Raw genomic sequence first — 16,142 nt, 5'->3', positions numbered from 1 at the left:
TCTTATCGATTTATATTTTAGTATTAGATGTCATCGGTTTACTACATACAATGTCCGAAGTATCAACCTATCTGGCATTTACCGATGCAGCTAAGTACTTTGGTGGTGGTGGTGATGACAGACCTCCTCGTGTATATTTTGTTTAATGGTTACTGTCCCCTGCTGTGGCGGTGACGTTAGATTGATAATGCTACAATGTTAGTGTTTCTATATATAAGACAGATTATTTCGGGAAACCCCGAGTCCAGTATAATAGTGAAAGGCAAAGCACGGGATTGTCTCTGCACAAGGTAAGCAAGTTTCTGGTTCTTTATACTTTTCTGATATTATTAATGCTAGTATTCAGAGAAAAACAGGATAAAGACTGAGAAACATCTTATAAGTATATATTGTCTGGTTTCCTTTACCAACACTTCCCCTGCTACTTTACCAATACACTAGAAGGGCTGAAGGTCGGGACCATTATGTCTTGTTTAAAAAGTTTCTAGTGTTGTGAGTTGGCTCTCATATACATGTACTTGTAACATTCTACACATGCTTTACATTTATACTACACACGTATTGTAAATTCCTACATTATATTGTACGACCACTGACGCCTCTCCCTTAATAGCTGTACTTGTCTTTCGGCATTATATACGTCATGAAACCAATATAGGTTTTACCACTACTGGCACGGCACATATTGATAAACATATTTTATTTATATGCAAGTATATTTATTTACGTATAATGAAGTATTACAGATGAGCGATATCAAAATAAGACATTATAAACACTCTCCCTATTCCATGTACACCTATCGAGTTATTGAATGAATAAATGGGTTGAGTGTTTTTCGTATTTTATCATATTTAACAAAAGCGTTCTCATGTCACTTTTATATAGTTGTAAAATCCGATCACATTACAAAAACCAAAAGACACGATTCCTTGGTTAGCAACTACCCTGCAACGTAAGAGGGTGTACAGGTGTGGAATCGAAACCTAAAAATTTCATTCAATTCGAAAACGTATCAGGTATTTCATTTTATAAACTAAACAACAAAAATGTAACTAACCGATAAAATATAAACGTGATTTTTATATGTTTAACGGTAGGAGCAGGGAATCCTCACTGTTCGTGGCTTTCTTTATATAAAGTAAAATTTCGTGGATTCTATTCTGCAGTTATTCTACTCTCTTTGAACAAATTGGACCCTTCCTTTTGGAAAACTCGGATTTTTCACTGATAGTACATACGATTCGGAGCAAATCCAATTCTTGCAAAACGTATAATAATTTCTATACAGATCACCCATTATTGTTTACTACTTAATGCCTCGATCGTGACTGTCATCTCGTACAGGACAGCGTAGCAGTCTCGAGTCGAAGATGTCAGTGTGATACACATGTGTGTGAGATGTATCGTTGCTCGTATTTCACGTGGACACAACTTCCTGCAGACATCCGGACGTATATGTTTATTATTTTGTGTTGGAGGAGTCAGCCTTTCCCTCAGGCTAAATTACAAAGTGTACCGTAGTAGGTTTCTTCGATCAAGCGTAACGTTAAGTCAGTTGTGTTACTAAAATTCGCATGAAGGTTATAAACGTGGCAGGCGTTTTGATTTTTGTTAATGTTTTTCATTGAAAATATTTGACACAATAAAATTCTGCTACGAATATTCGCCCATCACCAATAATATACCAAATACCATTAACTGCGCATTACCTAGACATGTATACCGTCATTTTTATTGCCCCACGTGTACGCTAAACGTTTTGTCAACACGAACCCTTGCCGCAACTATCTCATAAAATGGTCTGATTGATGCGTTGACCACCACTAACACATTTTTTCTGCTGCTCGTGCTTAGCGCACCACTCCCCCTCTCGCCCCGATACTCGGTAGTTCGATTTTTATAGTCAATTTCCAATGTCCCCTAGACACACTTGATATAATCCATTACTACTCTTCCTTATATGGAAATAACGTGTAAAATACAGTTGATCAGGATTCGGACGTAGAACCTCCTAACTACGATACCTTCCTGACCTTGTGTAAGTTCGATGAAACAAAAGGCCTGCTGTATCCCACCGCATGTCGTCAGATTCCACTTGTATGGCCCCACACCTTCAGAATCGGGGATATACTTTGGTAACTTCTGCTTAGTTGACATTAAATAAACCAGACTTAATCTGTAGCCCCCACTTTAACATCTGGGATCTATCTTTTCTTTCCTCCTCCTACCTACATGTACTCCGCGCTTTTGGCGGTATCTCCCTAGGTACCCGTGTTCATATAACCCTAGCTGGTACTAGGACGTTAAACCCTAAACAAACAAAGAAGATGGCTTTCCTAACTGAGCTAGCACTTCACCATTATTGGTAGTGCTCGGTTTTGCATCTTTAAGCGCAAAGCTGGTATATGGGAATCAATGACAACTGCAATAAGTAATGCTGCATCCTGAAACCAAATACTTGATCATATACATATTTGTATGCTAACAAGAGAGGCGAACATACCGCCGATATCAAACTGTGGTCTATCGATACTCAGCTTAAGTGGAAGTAGTTGAACCTTGAGATGTATTTATCCCAATTCTCACACATTTGTATCGTGACAAGCTGTAGGGCCATGGTTTCATCGCAAGTGCTTCGTATCAAACGCACATACAAGTGCTAAGACATTTCAATGGTATGTCTATATGTGTAGTGTCCTTAGGAAGGATGGATAACATTTTAAAAAAATCATTATATTGGTCGAACAAATCAAAAGTGCATGCTTCAACTTAGGTCAAAAGATTAAAAATAAAATTATTATTATGTTGCCGGCGTGTTGTGCTCCGTTTATGTTCACATAAAGAATATTTTAAAGATACCACAGACTTCTCTTCTTCAGCCTTATGCCTTGGCGTTTCTGCACAGTATGGCCATACAAAATTAATGTATATGGTCGCCTAAACATTTTGTTTTTATAGAGTTGTCGTTACAATGAACGTTAAGAGGGGAATAACAACTACCTTTTTTAGGACTTCAGTACATCCCTATCCAGGGACAGAACCCATTGCCGTCCTCTCCTTGACGAACGAGAAGTGCCAAAAGAGAGGTATTACCAAGGAAGGCGCTACGAATAAAAAAGGAGTTAGAGAAAGACCAAAACATTTATTACGGTCACTTTTATGTCTCCTTTTAAAAAGCACAAAAGCAAGTCTCCGATTCTGCAGTGATTTTCCATATGTAAGTTGCCTCTTACAACAGGTAGTGGATAACAACAGGTATTTTCTTTTCCTAATCTCCAACCNAAACAATTATATGCATCTGACTGTATAGACTATATAGAAATATACTAATATTAACAACCCTTATGACAAACGTAACGTTAATGTTACGCTTTCGTAAACTTTCCTTTCCTCAGAAGTAACATACTTCTAAAAACAAAACACAAAAGAACCTCCCTACTACCGCAGGTTGACCCGACATCAGTCGCCTCTTCGGATAACGTGACGAGCGAGCTACAGCAGTTCTGCTCTCTCCCTGAACAAAAAAAAAGAAGACAAAACTGCATCTAGTCTCACGCCGTGGCTATCGATTATACGTTTTAAGAAAACATAGATATTTACTTACTATCGCATGTGAGCCGCTTCTATATATCCATACAAAGTCAGTGAAACTCGAAGGAGTACCTTCTCTCAGCATATTCATTGTACATTGCAGTAAAACCGTCAGATATCAGTCCTTACAGGTAGTATTCCAGTCTTCATCAACGCTTTTGTTTGGAAATAGAGTCGAATGTTCAAATAACAGCTGTTTATCACTCGATATATGAGGTTTAAAGCACATAACCGATGGATCCTAAACATATAGAGACATACGTTCGAATTGATGAATTGATGAATGTTTTGTGTTAAAAATGTAATGGAATGAATGACGTTTATCTAAGCATTGAATGTGTGTAGATAAAAAATACTAGTGTTCAACACAACAAAAATAGGAACTACATTGTCAATAATCGATACAAAAACAGCAGCTACAATAACCGATGCTGCTTCTAAACGAAGAAAAGGCGTGATGAACACCGACTAAGAACCACAAGTCGGTACTCCGCACGGGTGAGTAGTCACCACATAAAGTCGGTACTCCGCAGGGGTGAGTAGTCACCACATAGAGTCGGTACTTCGCAGGGGTGAGTAGTCACCACATAACGTCGGTACTCCGCAGTGGTGAGTAGTCACCACATAACGTCGGTACTCCGCAGTGGTGAGTAGTCACCACATAGAGTCGGTACTCTGCAGTGGTGAGTAGTCACCATATAGAGTCGGTACTCTGCAGTGGTGAGTAGTCACCACATAACGTCGGTACTTCGCAGTGGTGAGTAGTCACCACATAACGTCGGTACACCGCAGTGGTGAGTAGTCATCACATAAAGTCGGTACTCCGCAGGGGTGAGTAGTCACCACATAACGTCGGTTATCCACAGGGGTGAGTAGTCACCACATAACGTCGGTACTCCGCAGTGGTGAGTAGTCACCACATAAAGTCGGTACTCCGCAGTGGTGATTAGTCACCACATAACGTCGGTACTCCGCAGGGGTGAGTAGTCACTACATAACGTCGGTACTCCGCAGTAGTGAGTAGTCACCACATAACGTCGGTACACCGCAGGTATGAGTAGTCACCACATAACGTCGGTACTCCGCAGTGGTGAGTAGTCACCACATAACGTCGGTACTCCGCAGGGGTGAGTAGTCACCACATAACGTCGGTACACCGCAGAGGTAAGTAGTCACCACATAACGTCGGTACTCCGCAGGGGTGAGTAGTCACCACATAACGTCGGTACTCCGCAGGGGTGAGTAGTCACCACATAACGTCGGTACACCGCAGGGGTGAGTAGTCACCACATAACGTCGGTACTCCGCAAGGGTGAGTAGTCACCACACGAGGCACCTGTCATGGTGTTGGGTAACACACGAAGAAAAAAAAATGTCTTGAATTGAGAACTCGCAGGCGGTAATACTAGTTAGGTTCAAATTTCTTACGCAGAAACACTCTCTTGTATTGAAACCTCTCACACGGTAAAACACTGGTTATATTAACATTTCTCACGCAGAAACACTAACTTGTATTGAAACCTCTCACGCGGTAAAACACTGGTTATATTAACATTTCTCACGCAGAAACACTAACTTGTATTGAAACCTCTCACGCGGTAACACTGGTTATATCAAAATTTCTCACGCAAAAACACTAACTTGTATTGAAACCTCTCACGCGGTAACACTGGTTATATTAAAATTTCTCACGCAAAAACACTAACTTGTATTGAAACCTCTCATGTTGTAAAACACTGGCTATATTAACATTTCTCACGCAGAAACACAACCCTGTATTGAAATTTCTCACGTGGTAACACTTGTTAGATTTACATTTCTCACGCGGAAACACTAAATTGTATTTAAACATTTCTCATGGAAAGTCTGGCTTAAAGTTTAACCTGGGGGGGGGGTAAGGTTTACTGGAATCAGCTTGTCTATCCGTCTATCTCTCAACTCATTCTAAAGTAGTGGACCAATTTCAACGAAAGTTTCCAGATATGATAACTGAACCTGAAGTTGTGCATCCAGGTATTACTTTTTCATTGTGACCTTTTTTCCCCATTAAAGTTAATGGCCTTGTGTTGAACAATCCTTGTCCGGCTATGTCCTCCAAAACTAAGGGGTCAATTTCAACGAAAGTTTCCAGATATGGTAACAACCATCTGATGGTGTGCATCCAGGAATTCTTTTTTCAATCTGACCATTTTTTTTTTACGGAGTAATGGCCCTTTGTTGAAAAACACTTGTCCAGACAACTACTCAAAAACTATGGGGACCCTTTCAACGGAAGACCATTTTTTTTTTAACTGCCCCCTGACATTGTGCATCCAAGAAGTATGTTTTCATTCCGACCCTTTAAAAAGGAGTTCTGGCCTTTTCTTGAAAAAAACTTTGTCTGCCTCTTAAACTTCTGGGCCAATCTCATGAAAGCTTACAGATATGGTAATTACCCCCTGATGTTTTGCATCAGGGTAGTATTTGTTCATTTCGACACTTTTAAGGAGTTATGGCCCTTTGTTAAAAATCTTTGTCTTGATAACTCTTCCTTAACTACGAGAACGATTTCAGCAAAAGTGGGTCATCTAGGCTAACAAGATGTGGTATGAAAGTATGTTTTGGCATGGAGAGGGAGTACAAGAGGTATGTAAGTGATAATTACTGGTGGGGGACTATGAATTGCTTTGCAATGCTTTGCCTTAGTCAGCCTTTAGATTACGGATCTGGTTTATATAGGAGCAGAGATTTTAGTTAATCTTTGGCTTACATTTCTAGTTATTATTTTTGTAGCCTTTTGACCATTCATTAAACAAAATATGAAGGAATATTACATTATTTTATATCGTTAACTCTAATTAAATAAAGCAAGGACAGATACCCTTGTCTGACTCCCCATACAAAATATTATTTCGGCACATTTGTTTTATATGACCTTGAACAAAAGTCAAGGTCAGCAAAATTAACAACACCCAAACTCATTTACATGAACAACCTTCTTACCAAATATCAACACCCAATGACCTTTAGTCATGAAGAAACACAGGTTAAAGGAAATGTGGAAAGAAAGTTATGTTTTTCTTTTTTTGAACCAAAAGTAGTATACGACAGATTTACCGGTTTTCATTTTTTTTGAAATTCCTGATGTTGAAAGATATTATTGGTACATTTAGCCAACTTTTTAACAAGTAAGAAAAATAGACTAGTTTTAGAACTATATGAATTAACGTGTCAAAAATGGAAAATTTCTAATAAGAAATGAAATTTCACACATTTTTCTGCCTTTTTCTGAAATAAAAAGAACAATTCTTTATTGAAATAGTGTAATATTCGGTATCAAAATAACAGTTGAAATACGTTGCACATGATGATGATATAATTTTATAGTAATTGTGCCATTTAAATGCTCTAGGGGACTTGTATTACTGCACCTTTAACATCCACACAGTTGTAAGTCAAGGAGGTCCCATTTATCATCAAATGAATTCTGAAACTAACTGTTCCTGATTTAAGCTTCCTATACCCATACCTTTTTGGATTTATCTTGTTTTGAAATTCCAAGTGGGGGCCAACGCTAATGTTAAATCTCCATAAGTGTTGACCCTACCTTTGCAAACAAATTACTAAATAAAAAAGTTCAAATATATGTATTACAAAAACAAATAATTTTGGGTTTGCCGATTCAATTTTTTCCACTTTTTTTCTCCAGTTTCTGTAATTATATTTTTTGTCCATATTTCCCTGGTTTTCGAACGTTACAAAACAAATTGAACCTTCAAACTGTTGTCTATAAAATCGATGTCGATTTCGGCTACGCTGGAACGTATGTACAATAATTATCATATATATACCGAAATGACTCAATTCATTTACGCTTTGTTAACACTTGGTCATAGATGTGCGAGAGTCAAAGGGGAAGGCAACAGTTGTCATGGACGTCCTCAGGTAATGCTCTATCCTAATCTGACTTCTGAAGTAAGCGTCCTCATGTAACGCCCTGGCCTAATCTGACTTCTGAAGTAAGCGTCCTCAGGTAATGCCCTTGCCTTCTCTGACTTCTGAAGTAAGCGTCCTCAGGTAATGCTCTATCCTACTCCGACTTCTGAAGTAAGCGTCCTCATGTAACGCCCTGGCCTAATCTGACTTCTGAAGTAAGCGTCCTCAGGTAATGCCCAAACCTACTCTGACTTCTGAAGTAAGCGTCCTCAGGTAATGCCCTTGCCTACTCTGACTTCTGAAGTAAGCGTCCTCAGGTAATGCTCTATCCTACTCTGACTTCTGAAGTAAGCGTCCTCATGTAACGCCCTAGCCTACTCTGACTTCTGAAGTAAGCGTCCTCATGTAACGCCCTAGCCTACTCTGACTTCTGAAGTAAGCGTCCTCAGGTAACGCCCTTGCCTACTCTGACTTCTGAAGTAAGCGTCCTCATGTAACGCCCTTGCCTACTCTGACTTCTGAAGTAAGCGTCCTCATGTAACGCCCTTGCCTACTCTGACTTCTGAAGTAAGCGTCCTCAGGTAATGCCCTAGAATACTCTGACTTCTGAAGTAAGCGTGTCCTCGGTAACATTCGTGTCCTTCTATTACTTTTTAAGATTGCTTCATCAAACACACACACTCACTCACACAAACAGGGTAGCAATCGAATCTCCTGGCTACGTGTAATGGTTCAATTAGCGCTGTAGAACTGTACATATCTCGGGATCCTACACAAGACTTTTGTAACGGCCACGCGGTGTGTATCAATGGATAATTATTGTTCCCTTAATTAAGTGTTGTGTCGGTAACTGATCACTGGCACAATGTAGGCGAGGGGCGGTGATTGTATGGGAGATTACTATGTAGATTACAATTACGATTATTCGTTTGAAGGAGCATGGCATTACCTGTACTCTTCTTCTCTGTGTTATCTAACGTGAAATAGACCACGTGGTACATCGGTACAATGGACACATATACAGCCAAAGTCCAAATTAATTAGTACATGATGAATTGCAAATCGAAATAATCCAATAAGCGGTGAGGTTTTTGAGAACCTCGTGGTCAATATGTCACATCCAGAACGGGTCCACTAGCATGGCTGGACAACGTTAGACTAGACCAGTGATACAAGGAACGTGATTTGGAGTATATTACGAAGTGAATCCATCTAATGTATTGGCTAGGCAGACTGAAGCAGAATCTAATTATACCCCATTCTTCCGATAAGGACCAGCTTTCAGCCTTGAGGGAAAGTGTTTAATACAAGTCATTGCAGGGTCGGGTAAGTCGTCACAAGCCGTGTCCCGTACCTCCCCAAGGGATCTATCCGCTTGTATGGACAGCTAATATTAAACTGCATTAATCCGCCATTCAGCACTACTCGAGACTAATTCTTTCAGCCAAGCATACACTATTCGTATAGGCCTGCTGGTTTTTTATTTTCTATATAAGGGCACAAAGTTGTTTTTGCGATGCAATATCAAATAATATTATTTATCCCCATTTTGCAATTCCCATATTTATATTCATAATCTGAAAAGACCCGGAGGGATTGGAGTGATTCAAATACAGAAAGCAAAGACAACCAGATCTATTTAACAGTCCCCATTACATAACAGGCAATTGTATAAGTCTATAAATACGCTTGCAGACGCTGGGCGCCGATCCAGAATAAATGCCCGGCCATTTGTTACACTACAGGCAGCGACATCTATACCAGTAACGTACTGTTTAGGGAAATTCAGCCACAGTGGTGATGATCGTTACGGCACACACTAGTGACATTCTTTTCTCTCTTTTAAACATGTATAATGTAACTACCCGCGATTATAGTGTTTTTAAGGTCGAGTCTAACCACTGGTCTAATGTTCATGTATACAGTCACTGGAAAGTTTTGCTCCTATTATTAACTTATGTAATTTCTTCTATATTCTTACAAACGCAATTGTAAGATGCGGGTCGATTTAGGGATTGAAACGTTTACGAAAATGTCCAAGTAATGTTTTTCTCGTTAATAACTCTACTGTAGTTAATGATCGGGTGGGCAAAGCAGAAAATACCGAACGAACACATTTGTGGACAATTGTTGAAATGATAATCTTTAATTGATAAGTTTAATTAATTTGGTTTAGGGTCCTGTTACAGCTAACCTCCTTTAAGGCCGTGCTTCCATGTGTGTTGTGTATGCGTGTGCGCTGAAGGCGGCCTTTACAACTAACAAACATCCGAGTTAGTCGGATAATTATAATTTAATAGGTACATCTGAATAGTTTAATGATGTAGGGGGCAGATAACAACACCGCGCAGCAGAAATTTATCTCCTACCAACTCTGTCCTCATATGGTCCTCGCGAGAACATAAAAACCAAGAGATTTCTACATTGCCTTCTTCTCCGTGGACATTGCAGAAACAAAACTTGATCTGCTGCCCCCTTTGCAACTCTTTGGATCTAAATTCGTTTTGTTCTTTCTGACATACACATGTATTCTGCGGTGTCTCCATAGACACCTGTCTTCATACGACCTGGCTGTTGTCTCCATAGACACCCGTCTTCATATGACCTGGCTGTTGTCTCCAAAGACACCCGTCTTCATATAACCTGGCTATTGTCTCCATAAACACCAGTCTTCATATGACCCTGGCTGTTGTCTCCATAGACACCCGTCTTCATATGACCTGTCTGTTGTCTCCATAGACACCCGTCTTCATATGACCTGGCTGGTGTCTCCATAGACACCCGTCTTCATATGACCTGTCTGTTGTCTCCATAGACACCCGTCTTCATATGACCCTGCCTGTTGTCTCCATAGACACCCGTCTTCATATGACCTGTCTGTTGTCTCCATAGACACCCGTCTTCATATGACATGGCTGTTGTCTCCATAGACACCCGTCTTCATATGGCCCTGGCTATTGTCTCCATAGACACCCGTCTTCATATGACCTGTCTGTTGTCTCCATAGACACCCGTCTTCATATGACCTGTCTGTTGTCTCCATAGACACCCGTCTTCATATGACCCTGCCTGTTGTCTCCATAGACACCCGTCTTCATATGACCCTGGCTATTGCATCGATAGACACCCGTCTTCATATGACCTGGCTGTTGTCTCCATAGACCCCCGTCTTCATATGACCTGGCTGTTGTCTCCATAGACCCCCGTCTTCATATGACCTGGCTGTTGTCTCCATAGACCCCCGTCTTCATATGACCTGGCTGTTGTTTCCATAGACACCCGTCTGCATATGACCTGGCTGTTGCAAGGACGCTTAACTCCAAACAAATAAAACAAACCGTCAGCGACCTTGTCCACACAAAATTCTCCTTGCGATAACTATTTTTATGAATTCTTATGAAAATTCGCATAGATACTAAAACGTAGCAGCTTCCCGCTTAGTTTAGATTTTGACCCGTATATGAAACTCAATATTGCCCCAACTAGGCATCTTTTACATGAAGTGGTTTTAGTGCGTAATCCTTGAAATAGTGGTTATTTTTGGTTTAAATTTAATTCCTCAATCAGGTCAGATTTTGAGTCAATTATGAAATATAGCATTGCCCTCCTCAACGGCAAGTCCCTGCAGGTAGGGCGTAAGTATTGTACCTGCTGCCCTCATTGCAAAGAGGCGACTAAATTCGGGATCTTATCTTTTTCTCTTCTTTCTATACAACTTTCTTCTTCCTAATGTCTCTCTTAACAATGCCTCACTTTTGGCATTTAGTTGAGCGTTCGTACCTGTGAGGAAGGCTTTGGGTTCTGTACCCTGACCGAGACATACCACAGTCTGTAAAAATGGTAGTTTCTACTCCTGTTTAACGCTCAGCAATTTAGTAGTGGAACGACTAGTTCACCCGTTGCCAGTATAATGTGACTTGGTGGGGTGTCCTGCTGGGTGTCTTCGGCAGTATGTATCAGTGAGGTAGCACTATCAAGTCGGCATCAGTTCCGCGCTATCACAAGGAGACAAACATATCGCAGCCTCCCAAAACTCACACGCATACACTACACGCATGCATCTTGCACACAGGGGAGGGATAGGACATTAAACAATACTAAACCAAACCAAACCAATCCCAAACGGCATTCTTAGATTTCAGCATCTGAGATGGTTCTTTGTGAAATTTCAAACAAGTGCTTCGTTTCTTTGTACTTCTTGTGATTTTGTTTGAAATAATTATAAAATTTGTTCTGGTCAACTTCCATTTTGTTCTTCGGTGTGCAATTACAGATGATATCCACGCAAGGTTTAATTTTGGTTTAGTTTTGTTCTATAAATAGCTGAGGTCATTTAAGGAAGTGCCACCCTGTTTGTTGTGTATGCGTGCTTGCGTGTGTGTGTGTGTGCAGAAGGCAGGGTATGTTGGTGTATTTGCCTCCTTGTAATAGCGTGGATCTGATGCCGAAGTTATAGTGCTATCCCACTGATACACCACGCTGAAGGCACCCAGCACTACATTTCGCCCGGCCACATTATACTTACAACGGGTTAACCAGCTGCTGCCATTACCCTACATGCTGAAAGTTAAGAAGGCATTTTAAGGACTTTGGTAAGGCCTGTCCTGGGGACAGAACCCATTGCCTTCGTCACCTCAGCAAATGTTCAGTATTAAAGCCAAACATATGGTAATGCCAAGCAAGGCGCTAGGAAATAGAAGGTAGTTAAAAAGAAATACAAAACCCCAAATATTGCAATAGGTGCATCACATTTATTTTGGTCGCTTTTGTATCCCCAAGTAGGGGACGCAAATGTAAATCCCTAACTCTGCAGGGGGTTCCAACATTAGTCCCCTCTTACGATACCATGCAGTGGGTAGCAGCAGGTGTATTCTTTTCTCATCCCCGACCTGCAGGGGTATTGGCTCAGGCCGTGGTCTAAGTAAGCTGAAAGATGGAAGGGGGATAACTGCACCGCCAGTTAGACAAGTAGAGGTTGATATATTAATAATACGTTTAAGTCACATCAAACGCCATTAAAGTGTTGCCAGCTGATTAATGTTATCTCTTCCTACTCTGATTTTACTTGTTATTCTATTATTGATTTTGATACTTCGTTACGCCTTCCTTAGCGCCATCCCGCGTTTGCCTTTATTGCAGGGCGTTTTCTCAGGCGAGGAATGCAATGGGATCGGTACCCAGGCTCAGACATATCAAAGTCTTCACAAATGGCAGCTGTTATTTCCTGCTAAACGTTCGGCATTGTAAATTAAGTGCAATACCTTGTTTACCCGTTGTTAGTATAATGTGACCGGGCTGAATGCTCTGCTACATGTAGGAGCCTTTCGCATGTTATTCCAGTAAGGTAGCACTGTAAAGTCGGCATCAGATCCGCACTCTCGTAAGGGGGTAAACAAGAGTTGTTCGAGACAGTCTAGATAGGCAAGTCCTTTTCTTTATTATTAACGATATTTGGTATATTTTTAAGGGAAGAGGAGGTTAATTGCCTTAGTCACAAACAATGACAATTCTTTTTTCTGGTAAGCAGGGGTCTATCATTTGCTATATGTAATATTTCATTTTGATATCCTTTCATGTCAAATTGATTGATTTAATTTAGAAACTCTATAGTGAGTGTTGGCGACAATTTATGGTTGAAAACCTCCTGATAACCAACGACTATCTAGGTATATGATGGTTATGACATCTCGTTGCCGTGTGAACATATTACATTTATCATTATATATACAGGCAGTTCGCTGTTTCATTTATTACTCTTTTAAGCTCTATTTCTGCTGTTCTGTTGATTTTCTGGAGCAACATCATGTTAAGAATGGTATTTGTTGCTGTTGTAGAAAAGCGATGACGTGAATGTATCCGTCATCGGTGGACGTTTTACACTACTGTCGTCTCCGTGCAGGTTTCTATCCTCACTTGTCTCTCTTCATACGACTTCTTCGACTGTTGCTTGGACGTTCAATAAAACGTACTACCTGCTTTGTTTTCACGAATTGATACACTGAATGCGCTATTTTGATTTTTTTTCGACTAGTGGAAGGGTTAGGGGCATTCAATGGCTACCGGAATCCACATTTCCGGTAATTACCTTTAAATTCCGGGGCTTTTTTTTGATACATGTAGCCTCCATCCCAAGCCAGACATTTGTAACCCCTCCCCAGTATCTTGCTCCGTCACTGAAGTATGTGAAAGTATCAGTAATACTGTGTGTGTACGTCTATAAAACAAATGCCTCCTTCATTTAATATGCGTTTTAAAGACTTCCCATCCTTCGTAATACACATGTTTTTCTTGCCGTTTTTTCGTGTCGTCATTTCCGTATTGCGTGTCGGGCTTTCCATTACCGTAGTATAAATTATAGTAACACTGTCAGATAAATAGTTTCACAAATGCAATTACAATAACTCTGTGAAAATAGTGGTTTGTAAAATATCAAGATCCCTATGAAATGGAAGTGCATGTGCGTGCACGTGATACGGCATACCATGCGATAGTCTATGGTTACATATGTACCTGACATGTAAATATACCATGCGTAAGCGGGCTATGGAATGATGTCCAAAGTCTACATGATTGAAAGTAATTTTGTTCCATAAAAAAACAGTAAATTGACAATTAAATATAGTAACTTAATTTATTTCCGTCGTTTTTGGTATAGTAAAGAAAATAGGTGTCATTGTATAAATTCTATCCCTCTGCAAAACAAAAAGTTCCGATTTGTTTCAAGGTAGACAACTCTCATCAGGATAAAAATTATTGTAAAATATAAAATAAATTAATAATAAAGACTTTGTGTGTATTTGGTTCAATTTTTCACTCTTTTTGGATAAAACTATGTGTCCTGTTTGCTTTTCGCTTGTATTTAGTAACTTTTATCCATACAATTTCATTAAAAAACATTTTTTTGTAACATGTTGTAGATATTTGAGATAAATGAAATATTTGTAGGGTTAATTAGCAGTGTTTCTTTTCATTGTTTTATTTTTGTAATAGTTTTGAACAATGCCACACACTCAAAATATGTGAATGTGGTGAATTTGACAAAAATTCTATTTTTCGGTATTTTTTACAAAAAGTCCCCAGTTTATCGGAATGCTTAGATTTTCATAAAATCATCTCTACATATTGACATAACCATTATGTGAAACTTTCATTGAATTCTGCTGGCTAATTGCGAAAGGATGGAGCCACCTTAAGGACATTGTTGGGCTTCTATGACCAAAGAGTTTTAAAAATTCAGTAGGTGAGACCAGACGGTGTTCGGAACACTTCCAGTCCAACTGACATTTAGGTATCGGCAATGACCACTTCTGTGAGCGATGAAGCCGAAACAGTATTGATGTTTTAACGAGATTGCCGCCAAGATTGGCAGGTGACATCTGATGCCAAGATGCCGTCAAATTAGTAAAACGAATAAGCACTGATCCCATGTGTTAAGTTTGATTAGAAAAACCTTATTGTAAGTGTAGTCTACCATTAAGTGTCGCCTTGTTCGACCCAATGATGCATGGCGCTCTAAACTCTTTTTTTCTCAACATTTGTCGAATCCAAGACATTCAACAGTAAATGCCTTCATGAAAGATTTCTGTTTTAGACCCCCAAACATGTACGGGTGAAGTGATAGCACAGATTAGCTTTCATGATAAAGACTGACGCAGTTTCGTTCCCAATGATGATTATTTGTTTCTCTGAGATGTTTTGTTTATTATTTGATCTTTAGTTTTACTACCATGAGAATTTAAGGACTTTGTATCGTTGTAATGAACAATGTAATTAACATTTATCAGTTTCAAGACGAAAAGATGCAAAAAATAAAATCCTCTTTTTTAGTTTATTAAAACCTTTTATAGTTATAGTGATAATAATAATACAACATTAATACAGCGCCCCATATAATTTGTAAAATTACTATAAAGCGCCTCACAACCTGAATAATATTATTAGTTATAATTGATAAACTAACAGGTATATAATCACCATTATACATTAGGCAAGAAGATAATCAATTCAATGTGCATATACATGAATAAATAAAGGGTGGTAAGTACATGACGTCTGTGCAAAGAGCTTAAAACAACATTGACGATTTATTGACACAATACACAATTTGAATCCTCCCAAGTGTATTGTGGGAACCCAATGCAAACTGTGCTATAAGTTCACCCGTGTAGGGCCGGGGATAGGTTTTTCGTTTTACAGGGTTTAACGTCCTACCAATATATAAGGTCATTTAAGGACATGCTTACATGTGTGTATGTGCGCTGAAGCAGGTTATGCTGGTTTAATTGCATCCTTGCGATGCCAACTTTATAATGCTAACTCACTGAAATACCATGCCGAAGGCACCCAGCACAGCATTCCGCCCTGTCACAAAATACTGACAACGGGTGAACGTTTGAAGTGACAGATTCTTTGTAAAATAAAACATCTTAAGTTATAATTTCTTTAGTTATTTTTAAGAGGTCGACCCACCTTGAAAAAAGGTAGAGCCTCCGTTTTATCCGGATTGAAGATGATACCCCATTTATCAGCCCAGATAGAAATTTTACGTAAATCTTCATTCAATAAGTCAGCAGCTTCCTGTCTGTTTCCCTCTATCAATGCATATACAGATTGTCGTCAGCGAAAAGCTTGAC

General features: G+C 39.5%; 1 protein-coding gene across 4 annotated transcripts in view; it reads left to right on the top strand.

Moving 5' to 3' along the window:
• The first annotated feature begins 224 nt into the window (after window positions 1-224).
• LOC110465918 (DNA damage-regulated autophagy modulator protein 1-like) overlaps window positions 225-16,142 on the top strand; it is a 174,195-nt gene continuing 158,277 nt past the window's right edge. For 3 of the 4 annotated variants that reach the window (XM_021522099.1, XM_021522125.1, XM_021522091.1), the window contains exon 1: window positions 225-290. The gene's annotated coding sequence lies outside the window, so the exon portion shown is untranslated. The remainder of the gene's footprint in view (window positions 291-16,142) is intronic. The other variant, XM_021522107.1, reaches the window with a different exon arrangement.

This window comes from Mizuhopecten yessoensis, unplaced genomic scaffold (genome assembly GCF_002113885.1).
Source record: "Mizuhopecten yessoensis strain PY_sf001 unplaced genomic scaffold, ASM211388v2 scaffold1595, whole genome shotgun sequence".
NCBI classification, from domain to species: domain Eukaryota; kingdom Metazoa; phylum Mollusca; class Bivalvia; order Pectinida; family Pectinidae; genus Mizuhopecten; species Mizuhopecten yessoensis.
The sequence above is the reverse complement of the archived record's forward strand: the minus strand, read 5'-3'. Positions and strand labels throughout refer to the sequence as shown.